The sequence below is a fragment of the Cervus elaphus genome, chromosome 20, assembly GCF_910594005.1.
Source record: "Cervus elaphus chromosome 20, mCerEla1.1, whole genome shotgun sequence".
Lineage (NCBI taxonomy): Eukaryota > Metazoa > Chordata > Mammalia > Artiodactyla > Cervidae > Cervus > Cervus elaphus.
The window spans coordinates 97,052,514-97,075,780 of record NC_057834.1 but is presented as its reverse complement, the minus strand read 5'-3'; positions in this window follow the sequence as shown (position 1 = coordinate 97,075,780).

Below are 23,267 nucleotides of genomic sequence, written 5' to 3'. Positions count from 1 at the left end.
CCTTATCTGTTCCTCTGCCTTCATGTAGAAAACTCTCATGTATTTCTTCCTCCTCACAAAAGCCCTTCTGTTTCTGATAGCCACCATGGAGTGCTGATCAGAGAAGTTTGACTATTTCTGAAAACGATAGTGATCATGAGACAAACCCTCCCTTTGTTACAAAAGCCACTCACCCCTTTTCTACTCAGGGAGCTGGCACTTTTTTCGTACATTTTTCCCTGTGCAGAAACTACCTATTTTTATAAAAAGCTTTGCTTGCCAAAGAGTCTTGTGGAAACAATATTCATTTCTATGGTATTGGCTGTCCATGAATCTAGAAAGTGTCTGGTGACACAACTATATGCAACACATTATTCATAACACGTGACAGCACTGTGTACTGCAAACCCTGCATTAGAACTTGCATAAACTGTTTAGAGCAGAGACCATACAATTCATTTCTCTATTTGAGTTGACACATCTGAGGTTTTAATAATTTAGAAAGAATTTGGTAAATGATTTTGAAAAAAAAAATCAGTTAATGGATGTAAAGGAATTCTATAATACTCACATTTTTAATAGGTGAAATTTCTGGCAATGAAATAAACATCAGTGTTTTCAGCACATCAATAATCCATATAATGTTTTGTTTATAGCTTTGCTATCCTTTATTATAGATAATCAAGTCACAGATTTATAGAGTGCCTAATGTCTACCAACAATGAGCCACCTAAAGTTTCGGCCTGTGATAATTTTCCAACAGTTTATTTAAAAATTTCTGTCCTTTTTTGGAGCTGTTAAGAGCATCTGGCTTGTGTTTGTTGAATCTGTTAGAGGGAAACTGTGTTTATATTTACCTTAAAATTTTTTGATGTTATTTTCTTGAAATGAATATTCTAGCTATTTTTATAACTTGAATTTTTCATATTTGTAAATTTATAACTCACATATTCAATATTTCTAGTCATCACTTATTTCAATAACCTTTTGTAAATATAAAATTAGTGTATGTTCAATTCCAAAAACTTGGAAAATACAGAAAAGCAGAAAGGGAAAAAAAAATCACCAATTCCATTAATTAAATGTCCCATTATAAGTATTTTTGTATATACAGTTTGTATGTAAATCTTAATACATTATGTTTGCCTTTATACATTATTATAATGTAATTGCTGTTTTGTAGCCATTTAATTTTCTATAGCAATATTCTTTAATAACATATTTTTAATGCATACATTATTATACCATAATTTAGTAAATTAATTTTCTATTGTTGGACATTCAAGTTGCTGTCAAGTTTTCAGCATTATTAAATATACTCTTCTGAACATCCTTATATCTATTTTTTCACAAATATCTGGAAATGTTCTTTCTGGTAGGAATAACCTTATGTGAACTATTGTTTCAAAGGGTGTGTAGATATTTTGATTATACTCAAGCTAAAATATTATATTTAGCTTCTATTGTCTTCTCCCAACCTGATGATAAAAGCATGTCTTCCATTGATTTTTAAAAAATCATTGCAAGTTGAAAATCAAATTTTCTTATCTCACAAAGTTTTACAGTCTCTTATGAGTTATAATAAACTTCAGACATAAAACAATGTCAATGGTATAAAGAAAGAATTATAATTGTCATCCATAACATTTAGAACTCATTAAAGGCTTACTAAGTGCCTACAATTTTTCTTAGAACAGCTTGCTGTGTGTGTTTGTGCTAAGTCACTTTAGCGTGTCCAAGTCTTTGTGACACTTTGGCCCATAGCCTGCCAGGCTTGTCTGTCTATGGGATTCTCCAGGTAAGAATACTTGAGTGGGTTGCCATGTCCTCCTCCAGGGCATCTTCCTGACTCAGGAATCAAACCTGTGTTTCTTATATCTCCTGAATTGGCAAGCAGATTCTTTATTCCTAGAGCCTTCCGGGCAGATCAATTTGCTGTATAGTAAGTACTAACTCACTTAAACCTTGAAACTCTGATGAGATCAGTACTCTTAATGAGTTCATTTCAAAACTAAAAAAACTGAGGCACAAAGAGGCTAAGTAATATGCCCATGGTCCCATAGCTAGTGAGTGACAGAACTGGATATGAAGCTAAGCACTCTGGCTCCCGAGCCCACAGTATGAACATCCACATTACACTACCTCTGAAAAACCCATCCTGATGAGAATAACCTCTTCATTTTGCTTGTTGTTGATGGACACTTGGCATTCCATAGCAAATGTTGCCTGGTAGCTCAGGTGATAAAAAATCAGCCTGCAATGCAGGAGACCCTGGTTCGATTCCTGGGTCAGGAAGTTCCCATGGAGAAGGGATAGTCCACCAATTCCAGTATTCTTGGGCTTCCCTGGTGGTTCAGGCTGTAAAGAATCTGCCTGCAGTTCAAGAGACCTGAGTTCAATCCTTGGGTTGGGAAGATCCCCTGTAGGAGGGCATGGCAACTCACCCTAGTATTCTTGCCTGGAGAGTCCCCAAGGACAGAGGAGCCTGGAGGGCTACAGTCCATGGGGTCACAAAGAGTCAGACATGACTGAGCAATTAAGCACCGCACAACAAATATCAAATGGGTCCATGGAATTCTGTCCAATTTTTACAAAGTGCTTCCTGACTTTTTTTAGATTAAATATTTTCAGGTAGAAGTAATAGCCATCTATGGCTCCCTACTTGATACATAGATTGGTTTTATATATACTGCATTTATAATATGGAAAATTGCACATCTTTTTCCTGGTGGAATGAGGTATCAAGTATGATATTTGAAAAAAAAGAAAAATATTGTCATAAACTTGAACCTAAGCACTTATAACCCGGGGCCTTTGTTCATGATCACTATTATCTGATCCTCTATAGCAGTGGTCCCAACGCTTTTTGGTACTAGGGACCAGTTGTGTGGAAGACAACCACTCACCTCCTGCTACATAACCTGGTTCTTAACAGGTCATGGACCAGTATTGGTACTTGGGGACCCGGCTCTATAGCATGCAGGTAATAAAAGTAATGATCACTACCTTACAGAATTTCTGTGAAGATTCATAGAAAATATCATAGTATCTGAAACATGACATACAAATAACATATGATTGCATGGTTGTTGACCACACTTTGGTTGCTGTCTCTCCTAAAAAAATTTAAATTTTATTCATGTGAAATATTACATATGCCCCAGTAATATTGATACATGCATTATAAATAATAAAGAAAATACATACTTCCACCCATTTTAAGAGATAAAATATGTGTGACCCCTGCCTTTGAAGACACCATACGATCATGTCCCTCTCCCTAATACTCCAGTAGATTTATCTTACTCTGAATTTTTGTCTTATTATTCTCTCCCTCAGGGTTTCCCTTATGGCCCAGCAGTAAGAATCTGCCTGCCAATCCAGGAGACTGAGGTTCTATCCCTGGATCAGGAAGATCCCCTGGAGAAGGAAATGACAACCCACTCCAATATTTTTGCCTGGGAAATCCCATGGACAGAGGAGCCTGGAGGGCTATAGTCCATGGGTTGCAAAGAGTCAGATGCGACTTAGCGACTGAACAACAAAAACATTCTCTCTCTCCCTAGCTTAAAAGTATATTGTCATTTATTCGCTATCTGAGTTTTTGCCCAAGGATGATTATTCAATTATCTCATTGGTAATACTGTTTGATGAAAGTCCATCATTCCATTTTTACCTCTAAATTTCTTGAATGGGTATTCTGCAGACCTTTCCTCAGTGGAGTGTGTTCATCTAGGTTTGGCTCTTATAGATACAGGAATATAAAAGTTAATGGGGAAAAGCAGGAAGCCAGACTCCTGACTGTATTTCAACACTAAATATGGTGTCTGAGAGGGCATTAAGACTGGAACTAAAGTGATCCTGGTGTCACCTGGTATGCCCTGTTAAAGTTTTAAGGATGCCTTTATAGTAGGGATACTTGTACCCAGCCACAGAGGACCACAGATCAGAAGGTCTATTCGGTGAGATCAAGGTTCTAGTCACACATTGAGATTTTGAAACGGGTCTGGTTTCAGAAACAGAGTGCAACATGAGCCTGGCTGAGTGTTCAGACTGCATCAGACAGGCCCTATCACAGCAGAGTTCTTACCTCTACAGAATGTAGAGACCTATGAATGTCTAGTCTTATGCCCAGACCTCATCTAAGATCCACTGAATACTGTGAAGGTAATAGGATTCATTCCATATCCACATACCCATGAAATGTGGCCCCTGTAATGCTACCGGGTTGCTGTTTTTTTTTCTAGATTATCTAGATGTTCTCAGTAATTGTCTGCTCTGGACTAAGCTCAAAGCTTGAATGTTTCCAGAGACTGATGCCAAGTAGAGCTGGTAGAGGAAGCGATGCATATGCCTGTTCCCGTGTCTTCAGTTTCTGCTCCTCTCAGTCCCTCCCACACGTGGCGTTTAACTGTGTCATGCTACCAAATTCTGCCGAACTGTCTTAGTTCTTCTGCTTATTCTCCTTCATTGCTTTCAAATATTTGAGAGTGCCAACCACTCTTTCTTTCTAAATCTCTCTTTCCCTTTTCTTCATTGAAATATATATATATCCTACTTCTATTATCACTCTGTATCTTGCTTTTTGGTCTAATTTGCTGGTTACCATTTCACCATTGCCCTGAATTTTTAAAAAAAATATTTGTTTATTTCTGGATGCTCTGGGTCTTCATTTTTTCTGTGCAGGCTTCCTCTAGTTGCATCAAGCAGGAGCTTCACTTGGTTATGGTGCTCAGGCCACTCATTTCTGTGGCTTCTCTTGTTGCAGAGCACAGGTTGGAGGTGTGGAATCTTCAGTAATTGCAGCTTGTGACCAGGGATCAAACCTGTGTCCCCTACATTGGCAGGCTGATTCTCATCCACTGTACCACAAGGGAAGTCCCCTAAATGGATGGATCTGTCTTTATATTTCTTTCCTTCTCTATTTTCTTCTTCGACTATTTACTCATTCTTATGGTTCTAAGCTACTGAATAGTCTCTCTTTTAATTATTGTTCTTTATTTCTAACTTGTCATACATAATTCTCCATGAATATATTACATTAATTTCATCTCAATACATTTAAAACTGATCTCATTATCTGCCCTTCCAAAATTTGCTCTTTCTTACACATTACCAGTCTTTATGAATGACATCTACACCATCCATAACACCAAGGCTCAAGTTCTTGGCACAGCAGTTCTCAAAGGTAAAGATACTCTCCTAAGGTAGCATTTTGGACTTCTGTGTGGCCTTCAGGTTGTGATTATCATGAGAATTGAGAGTTACCAGTAGCACTTCTTGTATAGGGGCTAAAGATGTTACACATCAGGCCACCCACATCCCCCTAAAATTGTTTCACGCGTTGGATGAATTTCATTTTATTTTAATTTTATCGAAGTGCAGTTGGTTTACAATGTTGTGCTTAATTTCTGCTCTACAGCAAAGTAACTTAGTTATGCATTTATGTTCTTTTCATATTTATTTACATGATGGTTTATCTCAGAATATTGAATATAGTTCCCTGTGCTGTACAGCTAGACCTTGTTGTTTAGTCATTTTATATTGCATCTGCTAATTCCAAACTCCCAGTCCTTCCCTCCCCAATCCTCCCTCCTCAAGCAACTACAAATCTTTTCTCTGTATATGTAAGTCTGTTTTTGTTTCATAGGTATGTTCATTTCCCAGACATTCAGAAAGGTAAAAAACATTTTATTGTTTTGAAATTCCTTCAACCTTGACTCTAACACCATTTAACATTAAGCATACAGAGTTTTTGGCAGTTTCAATACATAATGAATTTTTAGAAATTTATACACCATGTAAACTGTCCTTTTTCTTAAATATTGCCCAGAGATTTTCATTATTACAGAAAATTATATCACTGTTGGCAACACAACTCATGGTGTTTAAGTCACCATAAGTCTGCATTTGTAGCTGTTGTATTCAGTTATTATTTATATGCGTACAAAAATCTGTAAAATCACTTTTTTCATTCATTCATTCATCCATTCAATACATAACAACTTCCTTATGCCTTCCCATGGTGATTGTGCTATGGTTTGCAAAGGGAAGTACATTTTGCTTAAACTGCTTTCCTTTAATTTCTCTTTTTATATGTCACATTTAAAATATTATTACTGATTTTGCTTAACAAATGGATGCAGATAATCTTTCAGTTCAGTTCAGTTGCTCAGTCGTGTCCGACTCTTTGTGGCTCCATGAATCGCAGCACGCCAGGCCTCCCTGTCCATCACCAACTCCCGGAGTTTACTCAAACTCATGTCCATCGAGTCAGTGATGCCATCCAGCCATCTCATCCTCTGTCGCCCCCTTCTCCTCCTGCTCCCAACCCCTCCCAGCATTAGGGTCTTTTCCAATGAGTCAACTCTTTGCATGAGCTGGCCAAAGTATTGGAGTTTCAGCTTCAGCATCAGTCCTTCCAGTGAACACCCAGGACTGATCTCCTTCAGGATGGACTGGTTGGATCTCCTTGCAGTTCAAGGGACTCTCAAGAGTCTTCTCCAACACCACAGTTCAAAAGCATCAATTTTTCGGTGCTCAGCTTTCTTCACAGTCCAACTCTCACATCCACACATGACCACTGGAAAAACCATAGCCTTGACCAGACGGACCTTTGTTGGCAAAGTAATGTCTCTGCTTTTTAATATGCTATCTAGGTTGGTCATAACTTTCCTTCAAAGGAGCAAGTGTCTTTTACTTTCATGGCTGCAATCACCATCTGCAGTGATTTTGGCGCCCCAAAAAATAAAGTCTGACACTGTTTCCACTGTTTCCCCATCTATTTCCCGTGAAGTGATGGGACCAGATGCCATGATCTTAGTTTTCTAAATGTTGAGCTTTAAGCCAATTTTTTCACTCTCCTCTTTCACTTTCATCAAGAGGCTTTTTAGTTCCTCTTCACTTTCTGCCATAAGGGTGGTGTCATCTGCATATCTGAGATTATTGATATTTCTCCCGGCAATCTTGATTCCAGCTTGTGCTTCTTCCAGCCCAGCGTTTCTTATGATGTAGATAATTTTCAGGCACCTGTAAATTTCATGATAAACAAAAGGGAATTACTAGAAATATTTTTATATAAGTGGAATTTAGAACTACTGACTTAGAGTGTTCTCTAAATTTTTCCTTTCCCTAAACTACTAACATAAAAGTGTTTGCAAACTTCTGCAAATTCTAGTTCATAAATATTTGTTTTTTACTTCCACTGACTGTATCTCAATTTGGGCTTCCCTGGTGGCTCAGCAGTAAATAATCCACCTGCAATGCAGGAAACGCAGGAGACATGGGTTCAATCTCTGGGTCAGGAAGATCCCCTGGAGTAGCAATCTTGCCTAGAGACTCCCTTAGACCGAGGAGCCTGGTGGGCTACAGTCCATAGAGTCCCAAAGAGTCAGACATGACTGAAGCCACTAAGCACATATCTCGATTTACACAACCTCAATGCTCAGTGGCTTTGTAATTGATCTTTTTTTCTTGATAGATGTATAAAATGTTTTAACATGTTGTATAAGTCAGACTTCCCAGGTGGCACAGTGGTAAAGAATCCACCTGACTGAACACCCACACACACATAACTCAGACTAACTTAATTCACAGTTTATCTTTTCACTTATTAACTATTAATTTTCATATTAAAATAATTCCTGCCTAGAAATAATGATGTTGTTACAAGTCAATAGAGTAATATACAATATTTCTAATGTATAATAATAAATATTTAATATAGTTTTCTCTCTCAAGTTCTATTATATACGTTATGATGTTCATAACATTCTATATTGTATATTATCTTGATTGCAATATTAAACATCATTTCCAAACCATGTCACATGATGTTAGACCTAGAAACTACAGTCAGCGTAATTGTAATATATCTTTCAGTATGTGCACTAAAGGCACAGGTATATATGTACCTACAGAACAAGCAATTGAGAACTCCCTTAGTAACGGGTATTAAATGACCTCAGGAGATAAATTCTCATTACTTCCTTAATAATATTGCAGATACATTTGATGCTGGATATGAACAAAATTTTCTTTCCCATCTAAGCTGCCATTTCTACTGAATGTCAAGAACTTACTTATTTTCAGCTTACATTTTTTTATGAACTGTATTTCCATTCAATTTCTGTTCACCTGAAATGGAAATATGAGGCACTTATCAGGAAGCAGGACTTTTCTTGCCTCTTTTATAAATGAAAGATTTCTGAAAATTAATGTTGTACCCTAAGTTAACAGCAGTCATTTGAAAGTCCGCATGGCTGCTACATAAAGAAATAGGGTTCATAAGTTGTTTTTATTATTATCATTATTTGTAAAGCCCATTTCAGAAGATTGCTTATTTCCTCCAGTTTAGACTTCCTTATTTTAAATATTCATCTGTAAAATAAGTTGTCAGAAAGTTGATTTAAAACTGCAGCTCTGGCCAGGTTTCTGAGATGACTTTCTTAAATGTTAATAGATAAGATTATTTATTCAGGAATAGTCCCAAAAGGAGAGCAGAAATAACTTAAGAAAAAAGGAATGAGTCAAGTTTGGAGCATTAAAGAAGATGGGAAAAACTTGTCTTTAGCTAATTTTTAGGAAGTGGATATACCAACAGAAAACACACAGAGCAAGTCCAGAGGGTTTTGAGCTAGCAAGGTAAATCTGGAGTTCGTAAATAGAGAGAGAAAAATCTTTCCAAAGAAACAGACTCTACATGCAATTCTCAAACATAGAAAGAAAAATATTAGAAGGATTTGAAAGCCAGACAGTATGGGAGGAGGGTAGGGGGGATGTAGGTATAAAAAAGTATAATAATGGATTGAAAGAGAGATTTTGAAAACTAAAGATAAAACAAGGAAGGAATTTGGGTTTAATATAAACACTGTAAGATAAGACATAATCAAAATCCAGTATGAATATGCCAAATTAAAAAAAAAAACTTCTTAGGTATAATTATCAAATAGAACTTGTAGCTTTATAAGCAACTTTATGTTTGAGGCATCTATTTTATGAAATATGACTTCATTGTCACATGTCCATCAATTAAACCAACAATTTTCTTCTAGTGTTTATAGCAGAAAATAATCAAATTTGAAATCACTTGGATTTTCTAATTAGCCACTGTTTCAGAAGCTAGGGTAATAGGCTTCAGGTGTATTATTACCCTTGATTCTCTGAGAATCAATTTAAAATATCATGGTTTAGGTAAGTGAATGATCACAGAACTTCTGCATCCAGTCATGACAAGAGGCTATAGAGTAAGCAGACTGAAATTGCCATCCTGCTGTAAACAAGTATCACATGGCTAAGTATGTGATACATTTGAAAGGCAGTGAAAAATAACCAGTGTAGAACCAGATTCTTGAAAGAAGGGAACATATGAGGCAGCAAATGCAAATTTCTAGGTAAACAAAATAGACTACCATATTTTTTTCTTTTTCATTTCCTCGAGTTAATTGATTGCTTAAGTGAAAAAAGCATTTCCTTATGAAGCTTATAATATTTATACATATGAAATATATGACAATAATAGAACATTCAATGAGAATGAAGATGGAGTTTTAACGTTGTAAGGAACATTATCTAAGATATATTTAGGGTGAAGTATACAATATTACTGGGTGAATCACAAGTTGGAATCAAGATTTCCTGGAGAAATATCAACAACCTCAGATATGCAGATGATACCACTATAACGGCAGAAAGCAAAGAGCCTCTTGATGAGGGTGAAAGAGGAGAGTGGAAAAGCTGGCTTAACATTCAAAAAACTCAACATTCAAAAAACTAAGACCATGGCATCCAATCCCATCACTTCATGGCAAATAGAAGGGGAAAAAATGGAAATAGTGACAAATTTTATTTTCTTGGGCTCCAAAATCATTGCAGGTGGTAATTGCAGCCTTGAAATAAAAAGACACTTGTTCCTTGGAAGAAAAGCTAGATAGCATATTAAAAAGTAGAGACATTAATTTACTGACAAAGGTCCATCTAGTCAAAGCTATGGCTTTTCCAGTAGTCATGTAAGGATGTGAGAGTTGGGCCATAAAGAAGGCTGAGCGCTGAAGAACTGATGCTTTCAAATTGTGGTGGGAAGGTTCTTGAGAGTCGTTTGGACAGCTGCGAGATCAAACCAGTCAGTCCTAAAGGAAATCAACCCTGAATATACATTAGAGGGACTGATGCTGAAGCTGAAGCTCCAATATTTAGTCCACCTGATGCAAACAGCCAACTTATTGGAAAAACACCTTATTGCTGGGAAAGATTGAGGGCAGGAGAAGAAAGGGGCGACAGAGGATGAGATGGTTGGATGGCTTCACCAACTCAATGGACATAAGTTTGAACACACCCCAGGAGACAGTGAAGGACAGGGAAGCAGTCCATGGGGTCACAACGTAGCCACTGAACAACGGCAACAACAACAAATACAATACTAACTCTAAGAAGACTTGAGAAGTCAAGTTCATATTGTAACGCAGAGAATTGTAATAAAATTGAAGAACTCGTTAGGGAAATTAAATCAGTGTACTCAAAAATATTCATTTAATTGAACAGAAGGCGAAAAAGAAGGAACAAAGAGGGAAAACATGGGACAAAAAATACACCCAGCAAAATGTTATAATTAAACAATATAAAAGTTACTTTAAATATACTGAATTAACCATTTTAATCAAAAGCTACAAATTGTCAAGATGGATAAAAATGTACTACCCAACTATATGCTGTCTGTAAGAGATGCATTTTAAACATAAAGTCATAGATAGATATATAAATAGAAACCATATACTATGCCAAGAAAGCAAGTGTGGCTGTATTAATATTAGATAAAGTATAGCTCAAAACAAGAATTATCAGAGATGCATATATATGTACACACACATATATTTACATATAAACATATATGTATACATATTTTCATGCACATACAAATTTTTGTTATATTGATAAAGGTCAAAAAAGAAGAAAATATAAATACCAAGAATAAAACTGGGATATGTCTACAGGTCCTACAAATTATAAGGATAATAAACAAATACTATAAATGACCTAAAGCCAATGAATTTGATGACTTAGATAAAATGAATGAGTTCTTTGAACCACATAACTCAAAAAATGCTTGTAAGATGTTGAACAGAAAATATGAATAACAATTATATGTTTAAAGATATCATTATCAAAACTTTCTCAAAATAACACTTCTTGCCCAGAAGATATTCTTGTGAAAATATTTTAGGAAGGAAGCATAATAATCTTCACAATACATTTTAGAAGTCAGATGATGAAGGAACACCTCCAAATTTATTTATAAGCCCATATCTCCAACACAAAAACCTAAAAACATTTTAAGAAAAGTACAGACCAGTATGTTTCCCTGGTGGCTCAGACAGTGAAGAACCCGCCTGCAATGCAGGAGACCCGGGTTCGATCTCTGGATCGGGAAGATCCCATGGAGAAGGGAATAGCAGCCCACTCCAGTATTCTTGCCTGGAGAATTCCATGGACAGAGGAGACTAGTGGGCTATAGTCCGTGGGGTTGCAAAGAGTTGGACGTGACTGAGCAACTAACACTTTCACTTTCAACCTTAATAAACATTACTATGAACTTTCTTCATATATACTATCTATTTTAATCCAAAAACATATCATGAACAAGCTGGCTTTATCACAGTCATACAATTTTGGTTTTAACAGTTAAATATCAACAAATTGAATTCACCCCATTAACAGGATAAACTCCCCAAAACAAGATTATCTCAGTAGTTGCCTGGAAAAAGCAGGGTGAAACCACCAACAATAAAAAGGCATTTGATACAATTTAAGAGAAAAATGCCTATGTACTGAGTTGGTCCAAAAGTTTGTATCAGCTTACGGAAAAACTGGAATGAACTTTTTTGGCCTCCCCAATTCATAACCTCTCATGTAACACAGACCCTGTCATCTGGAAGTGCTTCGTTAATATCAGTAGTTGTTGTTATCAATAGTAAATGTGCTGAAACAGTTTCTTATTGTTTTAATGTGACTTTCAGAACAAAATCTCATATATTTATTCAAGGACCAACTTTCAAACGTGTTAATGAGAAGAGTGAGTGGCAGTTTAATTCCAAGAGATGTTGAAGATAAATTCTCTGATTCATGGGTACTGGCTTCCAGCTCATGGGTTAAGAGAGGCATCTGTAGTTCAACTTCATCCTCACAGTAGAAGCTGATGTTTTTACACTGATTATTATGTGCTGGGCCAGACAACAATGGAATATGCTTAGCTTAGAGCCTGTCAAATTGTGTTAGCTGAATCTCAATTTACCTCTAGAGTCCATTAATGACTAACTAGTTAGGAGATAAAACTAAAGAAAGAAAGATTGGTAAAGTTATTTTAAAAATAGACAAGTAGGAAAAAACTCTAATAAGAATTTGCAAAAGAGCAGGATGAATGTTATATCTGTCTTCTATTTTATACTTAACAAGGCACTTTCAGAAATATCTCAAATCTTTGTTTGTCAATACTAAGCTGACTTAAAATAGAAGTTTTGAAAGCCTTCAATATGCTAACATGCATTACAAATCTGCAAAAGCAGACAGATAATTACTCATTTCCCATACCTTTCTGTCCAAACAGTATTTACTTCCTAAAGATCAGAGTGCCAAGGAGTATAGTTTACAAAATGTTGCATTGAAAATTTGTGACATCTTTAGGAGTATGGTCTGTTTCAATTAAACCTTTATCTTTAGGACCAAGTGCAAAATCTGGCAAACTATGAATGATTCTTTAATTAGTTTTTCCATTTATTATATTCTTGCTTTAGAGATGAAAAATAGATGCTCAGAGAAGATAAGTGATTTGCCTAAATCAAAGTCAGTGACAGAGAATTTAATTCTCACTTGCAATCTTCTGCTGTGTAAACTCAAGCAGTTAGATTCTATGCTGGAGGCAGATAGAGGGATTCATGGGGGCAAAAATGGCATCAAATTGGTGGTTGTCAAAAATATGACCTTGTAGTGTTACTACTCCCTGAAAGAGGGATTTAGAGCAAACTATGTAATCTTTCAGGGCTTCTGAGGTGGTGCAGGGGTAAAGAATCCATCTGTCAATGCAGGAGACACAAGAAACATGGGTTTGATTGCACCTGGAGAAGGAAACGGCAACCTGCTCCAATATTCTTGCCTAGGAAATCCCACGGACAGCGGTGCCTGGCGGGCTACAGTCCACGGGGTCACAAAGAGTCAGACAAGACTGGGCACATTTCTCATTCATTCAGTCAATCTTTCTGGGTTTTATATACTTCCTTTGCTATGAAATGCAGGAGCAATTAGATTAGTGATTTTTGTTTTTTTTGTTTTTTTTTTTAACTTTTATTTTTTTGGTCATACATTGATATGAATCAGCCATAGATTTACACGTATTCCCCATCCCGATCCCCCCTCCCACCTCCCTCTGATTTTTGAATACCCAATAATTCTAAAATTCTCTAACTTGATCTGAGTGTGGAGTGACAGAATATAAATGGGTGAAGAAGGTGAACAAGATAGTTTCAGGTATCTGGGGAACAGCTTGACACTTCAAAGTTAGTATCCATTGGCAGACTCTCCCTAAAACTGAACACCATCACCAGTTATCTCGTTTTATTAATTTTTTTGACCACATTATTCTGCAAGCCAGACCTTAGTTCCCCAATCAAGGATTGAACCTGTGACCCTTGAAGTGGAAGTTCAGAGTCTTAACCACTGGACTGCCAGAGGAGTCCCTCTTGTTTTATTAATATCGCTTTTTAGATAAATCTGTTTATTAATTCTATTATAAGTAATAGTAATAATTACTTAAGTTAGAAGAGAGTTTTCCTTTCTCAAAATTGTTTCCTCATATATTTTCCCATCTTATCCTTTGTTTATTATGAGGCAGAAAGTGAAGGCAGATATATCTAGTTTTATCTACACTATTTGAACAAATATTTGATATTTGTAATGTAGATAGAAATATCTACACTATTTGAACAAACAAATTTACATAAGGTTCTCCAAAAAGCAAAGTTCAGAGTCAAGGTCTGCTGACTTCCAGCCTTATGTTCCTTTTTCAAGATTGCTTTTTCCTTTCTCTCAATAAAATTTTAAAATATTTTTCTTCCAGATTTAGGTTTCTCACCTTTAATTTTGCTCAGGGATCATGATCTCTATATAACTAGAGCCAGAACTTCTTATTTCCTTTCAGCCCTGAGGCTTTCTTCTTTAACTATAGATGATTAAAACATCTCTGCTTGTAGAGATGGTCCTTGTAAAACCACTCTAAATGCAAACTTCGAATCTCCTCTTTTGAATATGCCTCAAACCTCAACTCACAGATAAAGGTATTTATTATACTTTGAAACTATACTAGAGATTTAATAATTCATTTTAAATGCAGTTTCCATACAAATTATTTTTATCCCTTCACAGGATAGTAAAGAAAGTATTGCATAGCAGAGTAAAGAAAGTATTTTAGGTTTCAGATTTGTTTGTCAGGTACTTAAGGGTGAAGATGGTGTTGACAGAGGAATATAACTACTGAATGCCTAATATACTAATTAATACAATAATGGAAATAATTCTTAAATAATTTATCTTAAGTGAACAAAATCATGCTTTTTATTTGGTAGCATTTATTATTTAACAAAATATTAGTAGGGTACCATCTTTTGCCAGAATTTGTGCTACATTTTTGTTGATTTAAAGATAAACAAGGCAAAAGAAGAAAAAGAGAAAAAAATAACTAGCCTTGAAGTTTTCATAGTCTAAAAAAGAGGAATAGAAAGGCGGCAAAGTTCCATATTATTTCATATTGCTAGATTCCAAGTGAAAATAACTCTATGTAGGCAGAAGATGCTATGGCAACAAATAAGGCAGCTTCTGAGTATCAGGGTAAATTCAGAGAGGAAGTGAGGCATGAGTTAAATTGTAAAGAATGGCTAGGAAGTCATCAGGAACTGGGTGGGGAAATAATTCCAGCCATAGATTTTAGCATATGGAAAGAGCATATTGCTTTATGGGAAATGAATATTCTTTCTATGGTCATGTGGGAAAGTAAACAGTGTTAAAGTCAATCATAAAGGACATTGCATATCAAAGGAGATTTCTATTTTATCAGAAATCTCTTCAGGGATTGTGTGAAGAATGTTGACTTGAATGGATTAAAAAAAGTAAAGTATTTTCCCAAATTATGAACATGAACAGAAAGGTAGTTACTTTGAAAAGGAAAATTTGGGAGAACAGAAGTTCTCTTTTAGACATGATATTAAACATCCAAGTGAAAGTATAGAAAGTGGATACACAATCTGAAATTTAAGGAACATATCTTGGCTGAATTATAAATTTGATTTTATCAGCATACAGGTAAGAATGGAACCAGTGACTATATAAATCACCTACAGGAAAATGTAAATAAAAGTACCTTCTCATACTTTACCTGCAAATTTATATATGAGAGAAATAAATGGTTGTTGGGGAAGAATAATTATTGTTAGAGATGACTGGACTTCTTTCCTTCCTTTCTCTTATTTATTGCAATCCAAGAATGAATCTGGAGCTAGAACAAAATAATGTCTTATTCAAATTCTTGCCACTCCTTGTTTGCAAGAATGAAAGCATTTCTTAAATTTTGGGACACACTTTTCTGGATTGGAGACAATGAAGCAGATAAAATACTAGCTAACTTTGATGTGTGTGGACTATTGTTCTTCTTCCTCTCCCACTCTGGCATCTTGAGTAGCAAATGAAGGATCCAGTCCCTTCAAGATTAAGACCTGTCTCTTCTTTTAGACGGGTCTCTTTCTTCTTCCTATGTGAGGCCAAGGACTTCTTCCTTAACCTGGGAAACCTGAGGCAAGCAGTTTAGACCTTGTCTGTTTAATGAATCTAATTTTACTGAATCAGAGGGTTTTTTTGGCTATGTCTGAGGCATGCGGGATCATAGTTCCTGGACAAGGATTGACAAACCCTCAACCCCTGCATTGTCTAAAGTACTGGACCTCCAGGCAATCCCTGATACAGAGATATCAATATGAGAAACTATACCTAATATGGAAATAAAGCTTCATAGTGATACAAAAGAAATGTGTTTTTACTGTTTTAACATAACATTAGTAAGTGTTTTGACATAACATTTTAACATTAGCTAAGTTTTTTAACATTTTAAACATTACTAAGAATTTTGCTATGACCACAATTTTTCAGTTTTGATGCCAGTGTTATCAGATATCTCTCAATCTTTTCCTATTTTCTCTAGGATATGATAGTCAACAATTTCTGAAAAATGAATATAGTGTATAAGAATGTATTCTGATTAGTCATATATTAATTGTCTTAAGAAAGTCTGTTTTATCCAGCTTTGATCCCACTCATTACCCTCAACTTATTGATTTGACAAAAGCAAATGGAGTATTTCTGATTGACCAACCTAGGAAGGATGCACAGTTCATACCATGACTGAAAACACTTCTGGGGAAGGAATGGAGATCAAGTGAATTTTTATCACACAAAGGCTGAAAGGGCAGTCATACATAAGAACAGATGTTTTCTTTAAAAAGATACAGAAAATGGGGTAATCTTGATTTATGCCTCTTCTGGGTGCTGGCAACATCTTTGCTTTGCTACTCTTTTCCACGGATAAATGGATAAATAAAACTGTTTCATGGATAAATAAAACAGTAATCACCTACCCTGTTAGAGTTATAAAGAACTTAAAAAGTTGTGTGGCTGTTCATGCACATGAAGCATGCTATGTCTAACCATTCCCAGAGAAAAAGCAATATGAATATGAATAAAGCAAACATCCGTAGGTTACTAATTACCCATGCATTTAAACCTCCTCAAAGTATACGTTTACAGCTAATAATGGAAATCTCAAGATTCCTGTACTTAATGTTATTATAATTGTGTGTGTGTGTTTGCATGTGGGCTTCCTAGAGCCACCGTTGGTTAGGTTAGGTTAGGGTTAGGGTTAGGCCACTGTTGGTGGCTCTAGAGGTAAAGAACCCACCTGCCAATGTAAGAGACCTGGGTTCCATCTCTGGATCAGGAAGATGTCCTGGAGGAGGGCATGGCAACCCACTCCAATATTCTTGTCTGGAGAATCCCGTAAGCAGAGGAGCCTGGTGGACTACAGTCCATAGGGTCACAAAGAGTCAGATATGACTGAAGCAACTTAGGATGCATGCACATGCTTTGCGACCCCATGGACTGTAGCCTGCCAGGCTCCTCTGTCCACATGGTTTGGATTTCTCAGACAAAAATACTGTGGGTTGCCATTTCCTCCTCCAAGGGATCTTCCTAACTCAGGGATCAGACACACGTCTCCTGAGTCTCCTACATTGGCAGGCAGATACTTTACAGTTGAGCCACCTGGGAGACCCCTATAATTTTATAGATGAAGTTAAAATTCAGAGAGTGAATGGTGTTCACTAAATGTTCTGGGAATAAGTAACAAAACTAAACTTCAAAACAAGAGTTTCCCCAAGGGTTCATAGGTCACTAAGGGGAAAATGAGATTTCAACATGCTAATCAATAGAAACACAATCATGGAAGACTTCCTGGGTAATATTTTTCAAATTATTAATGAATTTTGACATACTCAATATAGACTTCACTATGTCCATAATCCTTTTAGGACATCCTCTCTGACCTTTTTTTCTTCCAATCTGTTTCAATTAGCAAGTAATTTTTGCAAAGTAAAGATGCTAGTGTCCTTGAGCCAATCTACTCTTGGCCCAGAATCTTCTCTTGCTTTCTACTGAGTGAAAACAAACAAAATCAAGGCATTCTGGGGAGGTGGGAGGATCTTGATCACATGAGGCTAGAGCAGGCAGGCCAAGGACTAAAAGCTCATATTCACCTGTAAAGGCAGTCCAGCCAACCAAGAGAGGGTATTATTCCTTGGTGGCTCAGTGGTAAAGAATCTGCCTGCTATGTAGGAGACACAGGTTTGATCCCTGGTGAGAAAGATCCCCTGGACAAGGAAATGGTAACCAACTCCAATATTCTTGCCTGGAAAATCCCATGGACAGAGGAGCCTGACATGCTAGAATCCATGTGTTCGCAAAAGAGTTGGGCATGACTTAGCAATTAAACAACAACAATAATTATGGAAACACTGTAAAAATGAAACCGTAAGAGGTTTAATCTTGTAAAATATATATCTTTACTGTTACTCTAAGAATTTGGTTTATTTGATAGCTTGGATAAATATTTATGTAATCTACATTCTGCATTTGAATTTAACATAAAATCACTTTAAAATATTCCAGATTGCAACACAGCTGACAAATTGAATACTGAATAGGATTACTGCTGTAAGGCAAAGACTTCTGCTAGTTTGCTTTAGGTAAAATAATATTCTCATGTGGGTCCCCACAACATCAAATAAATCAACTTTTTATCAAAAGACCCATTTAGAAGACTTCCATTTTCAAATTACTCCTCTTCTCCAAATAGAATTACAGTAAAACTAGGAAATATTACAGCCATTATAATTCCAAACATTAACGGGTAGAAAAGAAATGTTATCTTTCTCTCAAATAATAATGTCTTACATTTTATATGAGACTTTGCCAATTTAAGCTTGCTTTGACCTGAACAATCTCATTTAAGTTTCCTTTAATAAACAGCCTATGTTGCAGATGAGGAAAGTGTATGAATCAGCTGCCTAAAATGATGCAACTGGGGTGAGGTGAGACTAGGACCTGCATTTGATGTCTGTTGTACTTGTTAGTTTAGGGGTCTTCAACTACATTGAATTTTCTGTAATATTTTCAGAGTATGACACTCTTAATTATAAATATTTTTTGACAAGTTAATACAACAACTTACAGTCAGGACTAAATTTGACTTAAAGTTGCTTCATTATTCAAAAACTGAGAGTTTATTTTTCTTATTGCAATAATAGAATTTAAAACTTTAGATTTTGTTGTCTTATGCCTATTAGAAAAGAATAGAAGGAAAGAGAAAAATAGAGTGAATAAAAGATGGCTAGAAGGGAGAAAGGAAGGAAGGAGGATTGGAAGGAAGGAAAGGCAGGTAATGAAAGAGGAAAGGAAAGAAGAAAAAAGAAAGATAAAAAGGGAGAGAGGCAGGGAGGAAGGAATTGTGAAATTGTTCATTTCATCAATATTAAATACATATTACCTGCAAAATAAAAAGTCTGTCATTATTTACTATTGAAGAGAGAAGACACCTAGTCAGTAACTCTTTTAAGAAACATGAAAACAATCAGCAAATCCTTGAGTAGGCTCTTTCTCAGCATCAATTCCTTCAGAGTGCCTAGAAATTATTTTCAGAAAAAATCCAAAATCTTTATTTCATTATGTATAGGTTTAAAAAGTGTATAACTTGCAAACAAATGTTCTCCAGTTCACTAATTCTACATAAAAACCTTGTGATTCTATTAGCAAAACATTCCCAAGCTGGAGGAGATAGGTCTTGGGGAACAGTATAGATGCTTGCTTATCAACTTGATCTAGCTTATAAATTAAGAAGCTGTTGAAGTACAGTAATTATTTAACATGCATAGCTACTTTAATGGAAAGGGAGAGAGAGTCTCTAGACTCTTCGATCACATATAGTCTGAGTTGGAGGAAACCTTATATTAAAAAGTAAAACTTTCTTCCATCTAGCACAATATGGCCGTGATAAAATCACTTTGCAGCATTCTGAAATTATAGAATTTGTAACAGAGACCTAATTGATTTTTTTATAACTTGAAACTTTCATTCTATGAAAGTTTCATACCAGAGCTTATAATTAGTAGTTACTGGTAGTGTGTTGCTACAGCTTTTTTAAGGCACAGTATAGTATCATCAAAGGGAGAAAATAGTTAAAAGAGTAGAATTATGGTAATTCTGTTTATTTAGTGTGTTTTTTTAAAATGTTCTATGTATGAGAAATCAAACTGGAAATAATGATTTCTAATTATTAAATGAACTTCTATGGTTCAGTGTTACACCGACACATAATCAAAGGTGAAACTTCCCAGGTGGTTCAGTGCTAAGAATCTGCCTGCCAATGTATGAGACACAGCTTCAACCCCTGGATCAGGAAGATCCTGTGGAGAAGGAAATGGCAACCTACTCCAGTATTCTTGCCTGGGAAATCTCATGGACAGAGGAGCCTGGCAAGCTACAGTCCACGGGGTCACAAAGAGTCTGACAGGACTTAGCAACTAAACAACAACAACAAATTGAAGGTGAAAAAAGATCCACAGACTAAGAAACCAAAACCAGTGTTCTGGTAAGGAACATATGTTTCAGGATACTCATTTATTCATTCTTTTATTTGTTAGCTATGTATTAAGCACTTACTCCATCAGAAGCACTGTGTTTGATGTCTCTGGTTCCTGATGATACCAGTCTTCTTATGGGATGACCACATGCAGCAGGAAGAGCCATGACTTCAGGACCTGAAAACCAGAAATTAATTCTCTCATTTGTCCTTTATTAGCTGTGTACTCAGGTATTCATTACTTAATCATTCCTGAAGCTGTTTATTAATTGTAAAATAGAACCTTAACAGATGCATTATGAGTTCACGAGAAATAATTGAAATAACTACTTTTACATACCTGGCAGATCATCTGATTCAGAATCCAGAAGTTCTTCAACTCCCTATGCTGAAACAGGTGAAACTGAGGACAATTATATGCTGATAAAATTTCTTTCAATTGACTTTTCCTCTACCAGATATTGAGTTTCTTAGGCAACCAAAGAGTACAACTTTGTAAGTGGATGTAGAATTTTGAGGAAATGTGAAAAATTTTGGCATGCAAATTGATCAAATAAAGCAGGAGATCTGGGTGAGTATACTCATAAAGTAAAAGTGTGAGCTGAAATATATGTAATGGTGTGTGCTGAAATAATTTGGAACCCTCAAAGTCTTTATTTTGCAAGGACAAATAAAATGATCGATTTATTTGTGTAAAATACTCTACTGTTAAACATACCTTAATTTTAATACCTTTAAAATACATATTCAAATTTAAAGACTATAAACTAAAGAAATAATTGGAGACCCAAATCTAAAGAGAGAATGTGTCTAGTATTTCAGGAGCTTCATCTATGTCCTCCGTGTGCGCCTCCTCAATCACACTGGTTCCACACTTCAAGAGGAAATTACCAACATTATTTTTGTGTTAATCAGGTCCTTGAATTCTTCTATAGTTTTTGCTACATATATAGGTAACTCTAAGGAATATATAAGTAGAGTTGCTTATTTAAAAAAAATTTTTATGTGATGGAATTATACCCTTTGCAGTTCTGTGATATATTCCTCTCAATATTATGTTTTGGGGAATTAGATTGACCCAGTTCATGGCTGTAGTTAATTTATTTTCTTTGCTTAATATTATTATACTGTCTGAATTAGCACAGCTAGTCTATTCTACAACTGATCAACATTCAAAATGTCAAAATTTATTTTCTATTACAAACATTACGGCCTTGTAAATTACCTTCTTCTGCACTTGTGCGGGCTTTTCCCAAATTTACTAGGCACTGGCAAACTGTCTTCCAAAGTGTTTGCAACAATTTCCAGCTCATGAGCAATGGATGAATGTTCTCACTGCCCGACACTTTTGGCAACACAAAATCCTGTAAGATGATATGTTATTGAGACATCAACATGTCCTGTGCTTGCTAATGAGCTTGAGTATCTTTCTGTGTATTCAAAGGTCATTCATTTACCTCTTCTATGAAATGTCTGTTTGAGCTTTTTGTTCAATTTTAATTGGTTGTTTCTTTTTTTTCTTGTTGATTGATTGGTTTGGTAATAGTCCTTTACTAGTCATAAATGTTGTGTCATAAATTTTCTCAGTTCTTTATATTTTGTGGTCTTTATGGTGTTTGTGATAATCAGAAGTTGTTTAATTTAGTAACATATTTTCTCTATCTTTTGTAATGATTTGCATTTTCTGTTTTTTGTTTAATAAACTTTTCCTTGCCTTGAGGTTGGAAAAAATGTCCTATAATAATTCTAGAAGTTTTCATTCCCATTTATATCTTAATTCTATTTGGAATTGATTCTTGAATGATGTATAGTGTTAATTTGACATTTTTCCCCCAAATGGGTAAACAATGATTCAGAACCATTTATTTCCATTGACCTGCACTGATAACTATGTAATAAATTAAATTAAATTTTTATATACAGATATGACCATTTGTGATCTTTCTATTCTATTCCATTTTTATAAAATTCTACCCTTCAACCAATGTAATACTATTAAAACAATTTTAGCTTCATAGTAATTTTTTCATAGTAAAGAAAATCTTCAGGGCTATTTTTGACCTTTTAGACCTCCAAATAATTTAAAAACCTAAGTGTAAAGTTCCATAAGGATCCTGTGGGAATATTTATTAGAATTGGCCTAGGGAAGAAGTGGCATTTTTATTATAGTGAATCTAAAGACTTGAATACTTTTCTATATTTAGGTTTTCTATAACATCTTCAGATACATGTTATAATCTTATTTATAAAAGTCTTGAAACAATTTTTTTATTCCTAGAGACAATATTTTTCCTTCCTATATGTAACAAATGGTTTATTTAAAATTACATTTTCTGATCAATCATTGCCTTTATTTTGCATGTTGTAATATTTACTATCCTTTATTTATCCATTATTAAAATTCTAATATTTTAATCTGTAGAGTCATTAATTATTTTTAATAGCAAATATCATCTGCAATGTTGGAAATATTGATCTTTGTTTTTTCCTTCTAATTATTATACTTCTGATTCTTTTTTTTTTTCCTTTAACTGTTCTGACTGGACCTCCAGTGCAGACTTGAGGAAAAATAGTGAGAATGTGAGAATGGGCATTCTTGATTTGTTTTGATGTTAAGGAGAATGATTTCAAGTCTTTATCGTTACTTATAATATGTGCTTCAGATGTTTTTGAAGGTCTCCTATATCACCTTAAAGAAGTTTCTGGTTTTATTTTTTTGTTTATGTTTTTTGATTTATTCGTTTTGGGGTCAAATGGACGTTTTTTTAAATGACTAGTCCTTGCAAGATTGAAGGCAGGAGGAGAAGGGGATGACAGAGGATGAGATGGTTGGATGGCATCACCGACTCGATGGGCATGAGTTTGAGCAAGCTCTGGGAGTTGGTGATGGACAGGGAGGCCTGGCGTGCTGCAATCCATGGGGTTGCAAAGAGTCAGACATGACTCTGTGACTGAATTGAACTGAACTGAGTTCTTGCAAATGGGCAGAACCAAAGTGTTACATGACCCAGCTCTCCCTTATCTCTTCTGCCTCATTTCCTACCTTGCTCCCACCCACAACTCCAAG